The sequence below is a fragment of the Mesoplodon bidens genome (assembly GCF_964165515.1).
Source record: "Mesoplodon bidens genome assembly, contig: HAP1_SCAFFOLD_500, whole genome shotgun sequence".
Classification (NCBI taxonomy): domain Eukaryota; kingdom Metazoa; phylum Chordata; class Mammalia; order Artiodactyla; family Ziphiidae; genus Mesoplodon; species Mesoplodon bidens.
The window spans coordinates 229,288-242,339 of record NW_027671784.1 but is presented as its reverse complement, the minus strand read 5'-3'; the positions used below and the strand labels follow the sequence as shown (position 1 = coordinate 242,339).

Sequence of the window (13,052 nt, the reverse complement as noted above, 5' to 3'; positions counted from 1 at the left end):
GGAATCAAGGATCACAAAAATTAGGCAAATAGGACACCACCAAAGGAAAGTAATAAAACTCCAATAACTGACCCTAAAAAAAAAAAATGAAGATCTGGGCTTCCCTGGTGGCGCAGGGGTTGAGAGTCCGCCTGCCGATGCAGGGGATGCGGGTTCGTGCCCCGGTCCGGGAGGATCCCACATGCCGCAGAGCGGGCTGGGCCCATGAGCCATGGCTGCTGAGCCTGCACGTCCGGAGCCTGTGCTTCGCAACGGGAGAGGACACAACAGTGAGAGGCCCACGCACCGCAAAAAAAAAAAAAGAATATCTATGAACTGTCAAAGAATTCAGAATAATCCTCCTAAGGAAGTTTAGTGAACTACAAGAAAGCACAGACAGCTAAGTGAAATTAGGAAAACAATGCATGAACAAGACAAGGAGTTTGACAAGGAAATAGCAACATCAAAGAAACAGGAACACTAGATTTTAAAAATACAATAACTGAACTGAAGAATTCAATAGAAAGTTTCAAAGGTAGATTCGACCATGCAGAAGAAAGAATCAGCAAACTGGAGGACAGGACTTTAGAAATTACCCAGTGAAAGGAACAAAAAGGAAAAGAATAAAAAGAGTGAAGAAAGCCTATGGAAATTATGGGACACAATAAAGTAAACAATGTTCATGTATGGGAATTCCAGAAGAAGAAAAGAGAGAGAGAAAGGGAAAAAAAGTATATTTAAAGCAATAATGGATGAAACTTTCCCAAACCTAGGATGAGAAATGGACATCCATATCCATGAAGTCCAAACAAGCCCAAATAGGTTGAACTCAAATAGGGCTACTCTGAGACACATTGCAATTAAATCATCAAAAGTCAAAAACAAAGAAAGAATTTTAAGACCAGCAAGAGAAAAGAGAGAAGTTACATACAAGGGAACCCTGGGATAATTGGATATTCACATGTAAAAGAATGAAATTGGACCAATATCTTATACCACTCACAAAACTAACTTGAATTGGATTAAAGACTCAAATGTAAGACCTGAAACTATGCAACTGCCAGAAGAAAACATAGGAATAAAGCTCATTACATGGGTTTGGTAATGACTTTTTGGATATGACACTGAAAACACAAACGACAAAATAAAAAATAAACAAATGGAACTACATCAAACTAAAAAGCTTCTGCACAGCAAACAAAAACAAAAACAAATCAACAAAGTGATTGAAAAGACAACCTATAGAATGCGAAAAACATATTTGTAAACCATATATCTGATAAGGGTTAATATCCAAAATAAATTAAAAATTCATACAAATCAATAGCAAAAAAAAATTACCCAATTAAAAAAATGAGCAAAGGACCCAAATAGACATTCTTCCAAAGAAGACACACGAAAAGCCAACAGGTACATGAAAAGATGCTCAATACCACTAGTCATTAGGGAAATGCACATTAAAACCACATTGAGATATTACCTCACACCTGTTAGAACAGTCATCCTCAAAAATGTCAAGAGATAACAAATGCTCGTGAGGATGTGGAGAAAAGGGAAGCCTTGTGCTGTTGGTGGGATTGTAGATTGGTAAAGCCAGTATGGAAAACAGTATGGAGGATCCTCAAAAATTAAGACTAGAACTACATATATCTAGCAACTCCACTTCTGGGAATATATCCAAAGAAAATGAAAACACTAACTCAAAAAGATATCTGCACCCCCATGTTCATAGCAGCATTATTTATAATAGCCAAGACATGGAAACAATCTAAGTGCCCATTGATGGACAAATGGGTAAAGAGGTTGTTTTATATATTTATAGATATATACATATTATATGTATACACACACACACACACACTCAAATATTATTCATCTGTAAGAAAACAAAGAAATGCTACCATTTGAGACAACAGAAATGGACCTTGAAGGGTTTATGCTAAGTTAAATAAGTCAGAGAAAGAAAGGCAAACACTATATGATCTCACTTATATGTGGAACCTAAAAAAAAAGAAAACAGTCATAGAAAAGGAGATCAGACCTGTGGTTACAGGAGACAGAGGGTCAGGGGAGGGGAAATTGGAGGAAGATGGTCAAAGGTACAAGCTTCCAATTGTAAGATAAATACATACTATGGACATAATGTACAACATGATGACTACAGCTAACACTGAGGTGTGATATATAGAAAAATCATTAAGAATAAATTCTAAGCATTCTCTTCACAGAAAAGTATTATTTGATCTCATTTATATAAATTTGTGTGTTTGTGTGAGAGAGAAGGACAGAATACAAAAATGCAAAAAGAAAAGTTGTAAAGTACGAAGCTGCTTAGGTTTATATCTCAATCTATAACAGATAACAATTTGTTTAATTTTAATAGGTACAAAAATAAATATTAAGCATAGAACAAGCAAAAAGAAAAACTGAGCCCAGCGTAGATGTCCTTAAAGCATTTGCAAAGGAGGGCTTTATTAGGTCCGCGAACACCTGCAATTACAGGCAAAATTCTATGTGTGTGTGTTGTGTATGTACTTGGGGAGTGGACGCATAGCCTTTAGTGAATTATTAAAGGGGATGTTAAGACCCAAAAGTTTAAAAAGCACTGGAAAGCCTGACCACAAAACCATTTTAAACTACTCTGATTATGTTTTTATAGTTTTCCTTCACTCGTTAACACTTCAAAGAACAGCATGTGAATGTGGAAAGAATCTCTGCCATTTAGGTAAGATCTCTGAGTCTCAGTGTAAAATTAGCATATAGTAGAAGGATGAAATTATACACCATAGATGAAAGTACCTAGCAGAGCGCTTTAAGACTAGTACTTATTTATGCAAGACATCTTCCCCTGCTTACTTGTTTTCAGTAGAATGAAAGCATACTGAAAGCTGGTACAATGTCTTCTTTAAAGTTTTCTTTTGTAATGCTTACTATGCTTTTTGATACGGATGAGCCAATATCCACTTAAGGGCATGTAAGCTCACAATAACTTTTGTTGAATATAACTGTTTGAATGTACTTTCACTATATTATTATATAGGGATTTTAAACTAAAATGTACCTGCACACACTATTTAGAGCCTAACTTGGATATTTGAGTAGGTGGATATACACCCCTGGAAAATAATAGCTAATTTCTTCACTAAAATCAAATTGCTGAACATCTACTTTGCATATACATAGCTAGGCACTGTATTATGAGTTTCAGGTAATAAAAAGTTGTTAGTCAAAGACTCTGCTCCCTAGGGTTATTTTACAACAGCAAATCATGTTCAAACTAAAGGATAGACCAAAATAGAAAGTGCCACAGGCGTTTAGACAAGGGAGAAACACATCTGAAATGAGAAGGAAGGTGGGTATGGGGAAGGGTTCATGGAAGAGGCAGTGTATGCTGTGAGCAAGGTTTCAACGTGTAGCAGGGTGAGTGAAAGGAACAAATGAAGACATATAGTCGTGATATCATGAGGCACAAACTAGAAATAAACAGCACTTGTTCTAGGCTGGTCATGAGGTAATTTAAGGGGATTAGTGAGAAACTAGATAAAGAGATATCTCTTTATGTATTACTTATTAATAATACTTTTGAACACAAGTATTTAATTAAAAAAAGAACAATATAGGGATAGGAGACTAGGAGGTACAAACTATTATTATAAAATGAGCTATAAGGATATACTGCATAGCACAGAAAATATAGCCAATATTTTATAACTATAAATGGAGTATAACCTTTAAGAATTGTGAGTCACTATATTTTACACCTGTAACTTATATAATATTACACATCAACTATACTTCAATTAAAAATGCTATTTTAGTGAATAAAACACTAAGCAGTAAAATTTTTAAAAAAGAACTTAGAAGAGAACTTAAAAATAAAGACATAAAGAGCAGGTTGAAACAGCGCAGAAATCTGGCAATTAAGAGGCCATTGATAACTTTCAAAATAGCACTTTTTCTACCTATTCTCAGTGGAGGCAAAGCCTTATGAATCCTACTATTTCTTTTTCTGTTTTTCAAAATCTCAGGATAAGTCTACTTCAATTGTAGCTAATGGCAGTAAAGCAGCACCAGAAAATGCCTTTTGTAAAGAGAGGGCAACTTTGTGAATCCTAAGTGGGTACTCAAGTCTTAAATTACTGATAACACTGACCACCCACCAGACTAAATGTTTTTTTTTACGTGATTGGAAAGCAACAGATTGATTTCAATTCTATCTTGTCATATCTACAAAAAAGTTCCTACAGTTCATTTAGCAACTAATAGAATACATCCTTCTATTTGGTATTACTCCTCCTTAACACGGGGCAATTAATTTTTCCTTTCTCTGGGAAACGTTTTTAACAAAGGAAATAGAGTCATAAATTAATTTCGGTTAGGAAATCATACAACTATTTCTACCTAGGGCTTTGAATTTAGAAACTTTCCTCAGAAATTGTTTAAATATAACGAAGTCCAAATTCAGAAATACCTTAAATTTAATTATCTTAGTTGCACTAAAATAACAAATTCTATTTTCTATCTTGTTTTCTTTCTTCCCCAGAAGGCTTCTCCAACCCTAATCCATAACTTAATGCATTCATCTCACCTATAAAATCACTGGCAGGTATGATGCCGGCTTTGGCGGCTCCAGTCGCCTAATCCTGACCCATTTCTTGCCAAAGAACTCAGTTTCTTCAGAAACCAAGTAACAGACATTTCAATTTCTAACCATCATTAGCATATTTTCATGTACTAATACTCAACATAAAAACACCTTTCAAAATTACAGAAATTTTTACTGTACTTAAGATCAATTGCACTAACCTGTATTTCATAAACCTTGGGCTACTTTCAAAAAAATGAATTATTATTTTAATATGTTTTTCACCTATTATTCAGAATAATTATTCATATAATTAAATATTTTACAATTAGGTAAGAAAGGTGGAAAATCCGATTTCGGAGGAAGATGGCGGAAGAGTAAGACGCGGAGATCACCTTCCTCCCCACAGATACATCAGAAATTCATCTACACGTGGAACAACTCCTACAGAACACCTACTGAACGCTGACAGAAGACCTCAGACCCCCAAAAGGCAAGAAACTCCCCACATACCTGGGTAGGGCAAAAGAAAAAAAGAATAAACAGAGACAATAGGATAGGGACGGGACCTGCACCAGTGGGAGGGAGCCGTGAAGGAGGAAAGGTTTCCACACACTACAAGCCCCTTCGCGGGCGGAGACTGCAGGTGGCGGAGGGGGAAAGCTTAGGAGTAGCGGAGGAGAGCACAGCAACAGGGTTGTGGAGGGCAAAGCGGAGAGATTCCGGCACAGAGGATCGGTGCCCTCAGGCACACACCAGCCCGAGAGGCTTGTCTGCTTGGCCGCCGGGGCGGGCGGGGCTGGGAGCTGAGGCTCGGGTATTGGCTTTCAGTCGGAGCGCAGGGAGTGGACTGGGGCTGGCGAAAGGACGAGAGCCTGAAGGGGTTAGTGCACCACGGCTAGCCCGGAGGGAGTCCGGGGAAAGGGTCTGGAGCTGCCGAAGAGGCAAGAGACTTTTTTCCCTTTTGTTTCCTGGTGCACGAGGAGAGGGCATTAAGAAGGCTGCTTGGGGAAGCGCCGGAGACAGGCGCGAGCCGCGGGTAAGGCGCGGACCTCGGAGACGGGCGTGAGATGCTGGGGCTACTGCCGCCGCCGCCGCCGCCGCCACCGCCGCCGGGCCTGTGTGCGAGCGCGGGTCACTGTCCGCCCCGCCTTCCGGGGGGCCTGTGCACCCCGCCACTGCCGGGGTCCCAGGATCCGGGGACGGCTTTCCCGGGAAAGCGCACGGAGCGCCACGGGCTGCTGCAACGTCACGGCGGCCTCTGCCGCCGCAGGCCCGCCCCACACTGCGCGCCCCTCCCTCCCCTCTGCCGGAGTGAGCCAGAGCCCCCGAATCAGTGGCTCCTTTAAACCCGTCCTGTCTGAGTGAAGAACGGACGCCCTCCGGCGACCTACGCGCAGAGGCGGGGCCAGGTCCAAGGCTGAGACCCGGGAGCTGTGAGAACAGAGCAGAGACAGGGAAATCTCTCTGTGCAGCCTCGGAGGCAGCGGATTAAAGCTCCACGGTCCATTTGATGTGCCCTGTGTCTGTGGAGTGCATGAATGGACAGCGAATCATCCCAAATTTAGGAAGTGGAATTTGAGGACAACATTTAAGACTTTCCCCCCTTTTCCTCTTTTTACAACGAATTATCCCAAATTAAGGAGGTGGACTTAGAGAGCAAGATTTCAGACTTCTCGCCCTTTTCCTTTTTTTACAACGAATTATCCCAAATTGAGGAGGTGGACTTGGAGAGCAAGATTTTTGATTTTTCCCCCTGCTCTCTTTTTGTGAATGTGTATGTGTAATCTTCTGTGTAAGATTCTCTCTGTATAGCTTAGCTTCCACCATATGTCCCAGGGTTCTATCGGGCCGTTTTTTTTTCAATAATTACTTTTTAATTTTAATAACGCTACTATATTTCATATTTTATTCTATTTTACTTTACCTGCTCTTTTTTTCCTACCTTCCCTTCCTCCCTCCCTCCCTCGGCTCCTCCTTTCTTTCTTTCTTTTTCTTTCCTCCCTCCCACCCTTCTTCTTTCCACTTTCTTTTTCTTTCCTTCATCCCTCTCTCCCTCCTGTCTTTCTTTCTTTCGTTCCTTCCTTCCTCCCTCCCTCCCTTCTTCCATTCACTCTTCCTTTTACTTTCATTCCTCACTCCCTCCCTCCCTCCTTTCTTTCTTTCCATCCTTCCTGCCTCCCTCCTTTCTCTCTTTCTTCCTTCCTTCCTTCCTTTCTTCCCTTCTTCCTTTCTTTCCCTCTCTCTTTCTTTCTTCTACTAATTCTTTCTTTCTACTTTTTCTCCCTGTTATTCTGAGCCGGGTGGATGAAAGGCTCTTGGTGCTGCAGCCAGGAGTCAGTGCTGTGCCTCTGAAGTGGGAGAGCCAACTTCAGGACACGGGTCCACAAGAGACCTCCCAGCTCCACATAATATCAAGCAGCAAAACTCTCCCAGAGATCTCCATCTCAACACCAGCACCCAGCTTCAGTCAACGACGAGCAAGCTACAGTGCTGGTCACCCTATGCCAAGCAACTAGCAAGGCAGGAACACAACCCCACCCATTAACAGAGAGGCTGCCTAAAAACATAATAAGGCCACAGGCACCCCAAAACACACCACCAGACGTGGACCTGTCCACCAGAAAGACAAGATCGAGCCTCAACCACCAGAACACAGGCATTAGTCCCCCCCACCAGGAAGCCTACACAACCTACTGAAACAACCTTAGCCACTGGGGACAGACACCAAAAACAACGGGAACTACGAATCTGCAGCCTGCAAAAAGGAGACCCCAAACACAGTAAGATAAGCAAAATGAGAAGACAGAAAAACACACAGCAGGTGAAGGAGCAAGATAAAAACCTACCAGACCTAACAAATGAAGAGGTAATAGGCAGTCTACCTGAAAAAGAATTCAGAATAATGATGGTAAAGCTGATCCAAGATTCTATTTCCAAGATCCATAATCTTGGAAATAGAATAGACAAAATGCAAGAAACAGTTAACAGGGACCTAGAAGAACTAAAGATGAATCAAGCATCGATTAAAAACACAATAAATGAAATGAAAAATACTCTAGATGGGATCAATAGCAGAATAACTGAGGCAGAAGAACGGATAAGTGAGGTGGAAGATAAAATAGTGGAAATAACTGATGCAGAGCAAAATAAAGAAAAAAGAATGAAAAGAACAGAGGACAGTCTCAGAGACCTCTGGGACAACATTAAACGCACCAACATTCGAATTATAGGGGTTCCAGAAGAAGAAGAGAAAAAGAAAGGGACTGAGAAAAGATTTGAAGAGATTATAGTTGAAAACTTCCCTAATATGGGAAAGGAAATAGTGAATCAAGTCCAGGAGGCACAGAGAGTCCCATACAGAATAAATCCAAGGAGAAATACACCAAGACACATATTAATCAAACTGTCAAAAATTAAACACAAAGAAATCATATTAAAAGCAGCAAGGGAAAAGCAACAAATAACACACAAGGGAATCCCCATCAGGTTAACAGCTGATCTCTCAGCAGAAACTCTACAAGCCAGAAGGGAGTGGCAGGACATAATTAAAGTGATGAAGGAGAGAAACCTGCAACCAAGATTACTCTACCCAGCAAGGATCTCATTCAGATTTGATGGAGAAATTAAAAACTTTACAGACAAGCAAAAGCTGAGAGAGTTCAGCACCACCAAACCAGCTTTACAACAAATGCTAAAGGAACTTCTCTAGGCAAGAAACACAACAGAAGGAATATACCTACAATAACGAACCCAAAGCAATTTAGGAAATGGGATTAGGAACATACATATCAATAAATACCTTAAATGTAAACGGACTAAATGCTCCCACCAAAAGACACAGAGTGGCTGAATGGATACAAAAACAAGACCCATATATATGCTGTCTACAAGAGACCCACTTCAGACCTAGAGACACTTACAGATTGAAAGTAAGGGGATGGAAAAAGATATTCCATGCAAATGGAAATCAAAAGAAAGCTGGAGTAGCAATTCTTATATCAGACAAAATAGACTTTAAAATAAAGACTATTAGAAGAGACAAAGAAGGACACTACATAACGATAAAGGGATCGATCCAAGAAGAAGATATAACAATTGTAAATAGTTATGCACCCAACATAGGAGCACCTCAATACATAAGGCAAATACTAACAGCCATAAAAGGGGAAATCGACAGTAACACAATCATAGTAGGGGACTTTAACACCCCACTTTCACCAATGGACAGATCATCCAAAATGAAAATAAATAAGGAAACACAAGCTTGAAATGATACATTAAACAAGATGGACTTAGTTGATATTTATAGGACATTCCATCCAAAAACAACAGAATACACATTTTTCTCAAGTGCTCATGGAACATTCTCCAGGATAGATCATATCTTGGGTCACAAATCAAGCCTCGGTAAATTTAAGAAAATTGAAATTGTATCAAGTATCTTTTCAGACCACAATGCTATGAGACTAGACATCAATTACAGGAAAAGAGCTGTAAAAAATACAAACACATGGAGGCTAAACAATACACTATTCAATAACGAAGTGATCACTGAAGAAATCAAAGAGGAAATAAAAAAATACCTAGAAACAAATGACAATGGAGACATGACGACCCAAAACCAGTGGGACGCAGCAAAAGCAGTTCTAAGGGGGAAGTTTATAGCAATACAATCCCACCTTAAGAAACAGGAAACATTTCGAGTAAACAACCTGACCCTGCACCTAAAGCAATTAGAGAAAGAAGAACAAAAAACCCCCAAAGTTAGCAGAAGGAAAGAAATCATAAAGATCAGATCAGAAATAAATGAAGGAAACGATAGCAAAGATCAACCAAACTAAAAGCTGGTTCTTTGAGAAGATAAACAAAATTGACAAACCATTAGCCAGACTCATCAAGAAAAGAAGGGAGAAGACTCAAATCAATAGAATTAGAAATGAAGAAGGAGAAGTAACAACTGACACTGCAGAAATACAAAAGATCATGAGAGATTACTACAAGCAACTCTATGCCCATAAAATGGACAACCTGGAAGAAATGGACAAATTCTTAGAAATGCACAACCTGCCAAGACTGACTCAGGAAGAAATAGAAAATATGAATAGACCAATCACAAGCACTGAAATTGAAACTGTGATTAAAAATCTTCCATCAAACAAAAGCCCAGGACCAGATGGCTTCACAGGCGAATTCTATCAAACATTTAGAGAAGAGCTAACACCCATCCTTCTCAAACTCTTCCAAACAATATCAGAGGAAGGAACACTCCCAAACTCATTCTACGAGGCCACCATCACCTTGATACCAAAACCAGGCAAGGATGTCACAAAGAAAGATAACTACAGGCCAATATCACTGATGAACATAGATGCAAAAATCCTCAACAAAATACTAGCAAACAGAATCCAACAGCACATCAAAATGATCATACACCATGATCAAGTGGGGTTTATTCCAGGAATGCAAGGATTCTTCAATATATGCAAATCAATCAATGTGATACACCATATTAACAAGTTGAAGGAGAAAAACCATATGATCATCTCAATAGATGCAGAGAAAGCTTTCGACAAAATTCAACACCCATTTATGATAAAAACCCTGCAGAAAGTAGGCATAGAGGGAACTTTCCTCAACATAATAAAGGCCATATATGACAAACCCACAGCCAACATTGTCCTCAATGGTGAAAAACTGAAACCATTTCCACTAAGATCGGGAACAAGACCAGGCTGCCCACTCTCACCACTCTTATTCAACTTAGTTTTGGAAGTTTTAGCCACAGCAATCAGAGAAGAAAAGGAAATAAAAGGAATCGAAATTGGAAAAGAAGAAGTAAAGCTGTCACTGTTTGCAGATGACATGATACTATACATAGAGAATCCTAAAGATGCTACCGAAAAACTACTAGAGCTAATCAATGAATTTGGTAAAGTAGCAGGATACAAAATTAATGCACAGAAATCTCTGGCATTCCTGTACACTAATGATGAAAAATCTGAAAATGAAATCAAGAAAACACTCCCATTTACCACTGCAACAAAAAGAATAAAATATCTAGGAATAAACCTACCTAAGGAGACAAAAGACCTGTATGCAGAAAATTATAAGACACTGATGAAAGAAATTAAAGATGATACAAATAGATGGAGAGATATACCATGCTCCTGGATTGGAAGAATCAATATTGTGAAAATGACTCTACTACCCAAAGCAATCTACAGATTCAATGCAATCCCTATCAAACTCCCACTGGCATTTTTCACAGAACTAGAACAAAAAATTTCACAATTTGTTTGGAAAAACAAAAGACCACGAATAGCCAAAGCAATCTTGAGAACGAAAAACGGAGCTGGAGGAATCAGGCTCCCTGACTTCAGACTATACTACAAAGCTACAGTAATCAAGACAGTGTGGTACTGGCATAAAAACAGAAAGATAGATCAGTGGATCAGGATAGAAAGCCCAGAGATAAACCCACGCACATATGGCCAACTTATCTTTGATAAAGGAGTCAGGAATGTACAGTGGAGAAAGGACAGCCTCTTCAATAAGTGGTGCTGGGAAAACTGGACAGGGACATGTAAAAGTTTGAGATTAGATCATTCCCTAACACCATACACAAAAATAAGCTCAAAATGGATTAAAGACTTAAATGTAAGGCCAGAAACTATCAAACTCTTAGAGGAAAACATAGGTAGAACACTCTATGACATCAATCACAGCAAGATCCTTTTGGACCCACCTCCTAGAGAAATGGAAATAAAAACAAAGATAAACAAATGGGACCTAATGGAACTTCAAAGCTTTTGCACAGCAAAGGAAACCATAAACAAGACCAAAAGACAACCCTCAGAATGGGAGAAAATATTTGCAAATGAAGCAACTGACAAAGGATTAATCTCCGAAATTTATAAACAGCTCATGCAGCTCAATAGCAAAAAAACAAACAACCCAATCCAAAAATGGGCAGAAGACTTCAATAGGCATTTCTCCAAAGAAGATATACAGACTGCCAACAAACACATGAAAGAATGCTCAAGATCATTAATCATTAGAGAAATGCAAATCAAAACTACAATGAGATATCATCTCACACCAGTCAGAATGGCCATCATCAAGAAATCTAGAAACAATAAATGCTGGAGAGGGTGTGGAGAAAAGGGAACACTCTTGCACTGCTGGTGGGAATGTGAATTGGTACAGCCACTATGGAGAACAGTACGGAGGTTCCTCAAAAAACTAAAAATAGAAGTACCATATGAGCCAGCAATCCCACTACTAGGCATATACCCTGAGAAAACCATAATTCAAAAAGAGACATGTACCAAAATGTTCATTGCAGCTCTATTCACAATAGCCCGGAGATGGAAACAACCTAAGTGTCCATCATCGGATGAATGGATAAAGAAGATGTGGCACATATATACAATGGAATATTACTCAGCCATAAAAAGAAACGAAACTGAGCTATTTGTAATGAGGTGGATAGACCTAGAGTCTGTCATACAGAGTGAAGTAAGTCAGAAAGAGAAAGACAAATACCGTATGCTAACACATATATACAGAATTAAAAAACAAATGTCATGAAGAACCTAGGGGTAAAACGGGAATAAAGACACAGACCTACTTGAGAATGGACTTGAGGATATGGGGAGGGGGAAGGCTAAGCTGTGACAAAGCGAAAGAGAGGCATGGACATATGTACACTACCAAACGTAAGGTAGATAGATAGAGGGAAGCAGCCGCAGAGCACAGGGAGATCAGCTCGGTGCTTTGTGACCGCCTGGAGGGGTGGGAAGGGGAGGGTGGGAGGGAGGGAGATGCATGAGGGAAGGGATGTGGGAACAGATGTATATGTATGACTGATTCACTTTGTTATAAAGCAGAAACTAATAAAAATAAATAAATAAATAAATACATTGGGGGAAGAAAAAAAGAAAGGTGGAAAATAGTTTTGCTATTATTGTTCTTTGTTCTCTCTTCTAGTTGGTGTGCCTGAGTCAAAATTTTAGAATATTGAAAATTTAATATTTCAAACCCAAACCACATTTAAAGATAATAATAACAACCAGCCAAAACAATATCGGTCCAGAGGTTTGCATGGTCCGGGGAACAATTCTCTGAGTGGGCCACTTGGAGTGGGATTTGCCCACCCCCCTCCACTCCTTCTGCCTCATATACTGAAGATAGAGACAAAGAAACCAACTCAAATCTTTCCAAAGTGTATTTATAAATAGAGAATTTGTAATCAGAAAAACAATAACAATATATAATAGAAGTAACATGATTTTTCAGAACCAGTATCTTGTTCTAAAGCAATATATAAAAAAGAAGGTTAGCTATAAACCCTGGACCTCTTTTTCATTGATCTCCTATTTTAATTTGTTAAAATAAAATCCATGGCCTTTTGAGTCAAACTGTCTCTTTAATTTCAGATTTAAAGATAACAAATCTCTTCTTAAATGGAATATTGGCACACAGA

At 39.3% G+C, this 13,052-nt stretch overlaps 1 pseudogene across 1 annotated transcript in view; it reads left to right on the top strand.

Annotated features, from left to right (window-relative positions):
• Positions 1–13,052, top strand: part of LOC308611062 (ferritin light chain-like) — a 61,639-nt pseudogene that overhangs the window by 4,137 nt on the left and 44,450 nt on the right. The gene's annotated exons all lie outside the window — the stretch shown is intronic.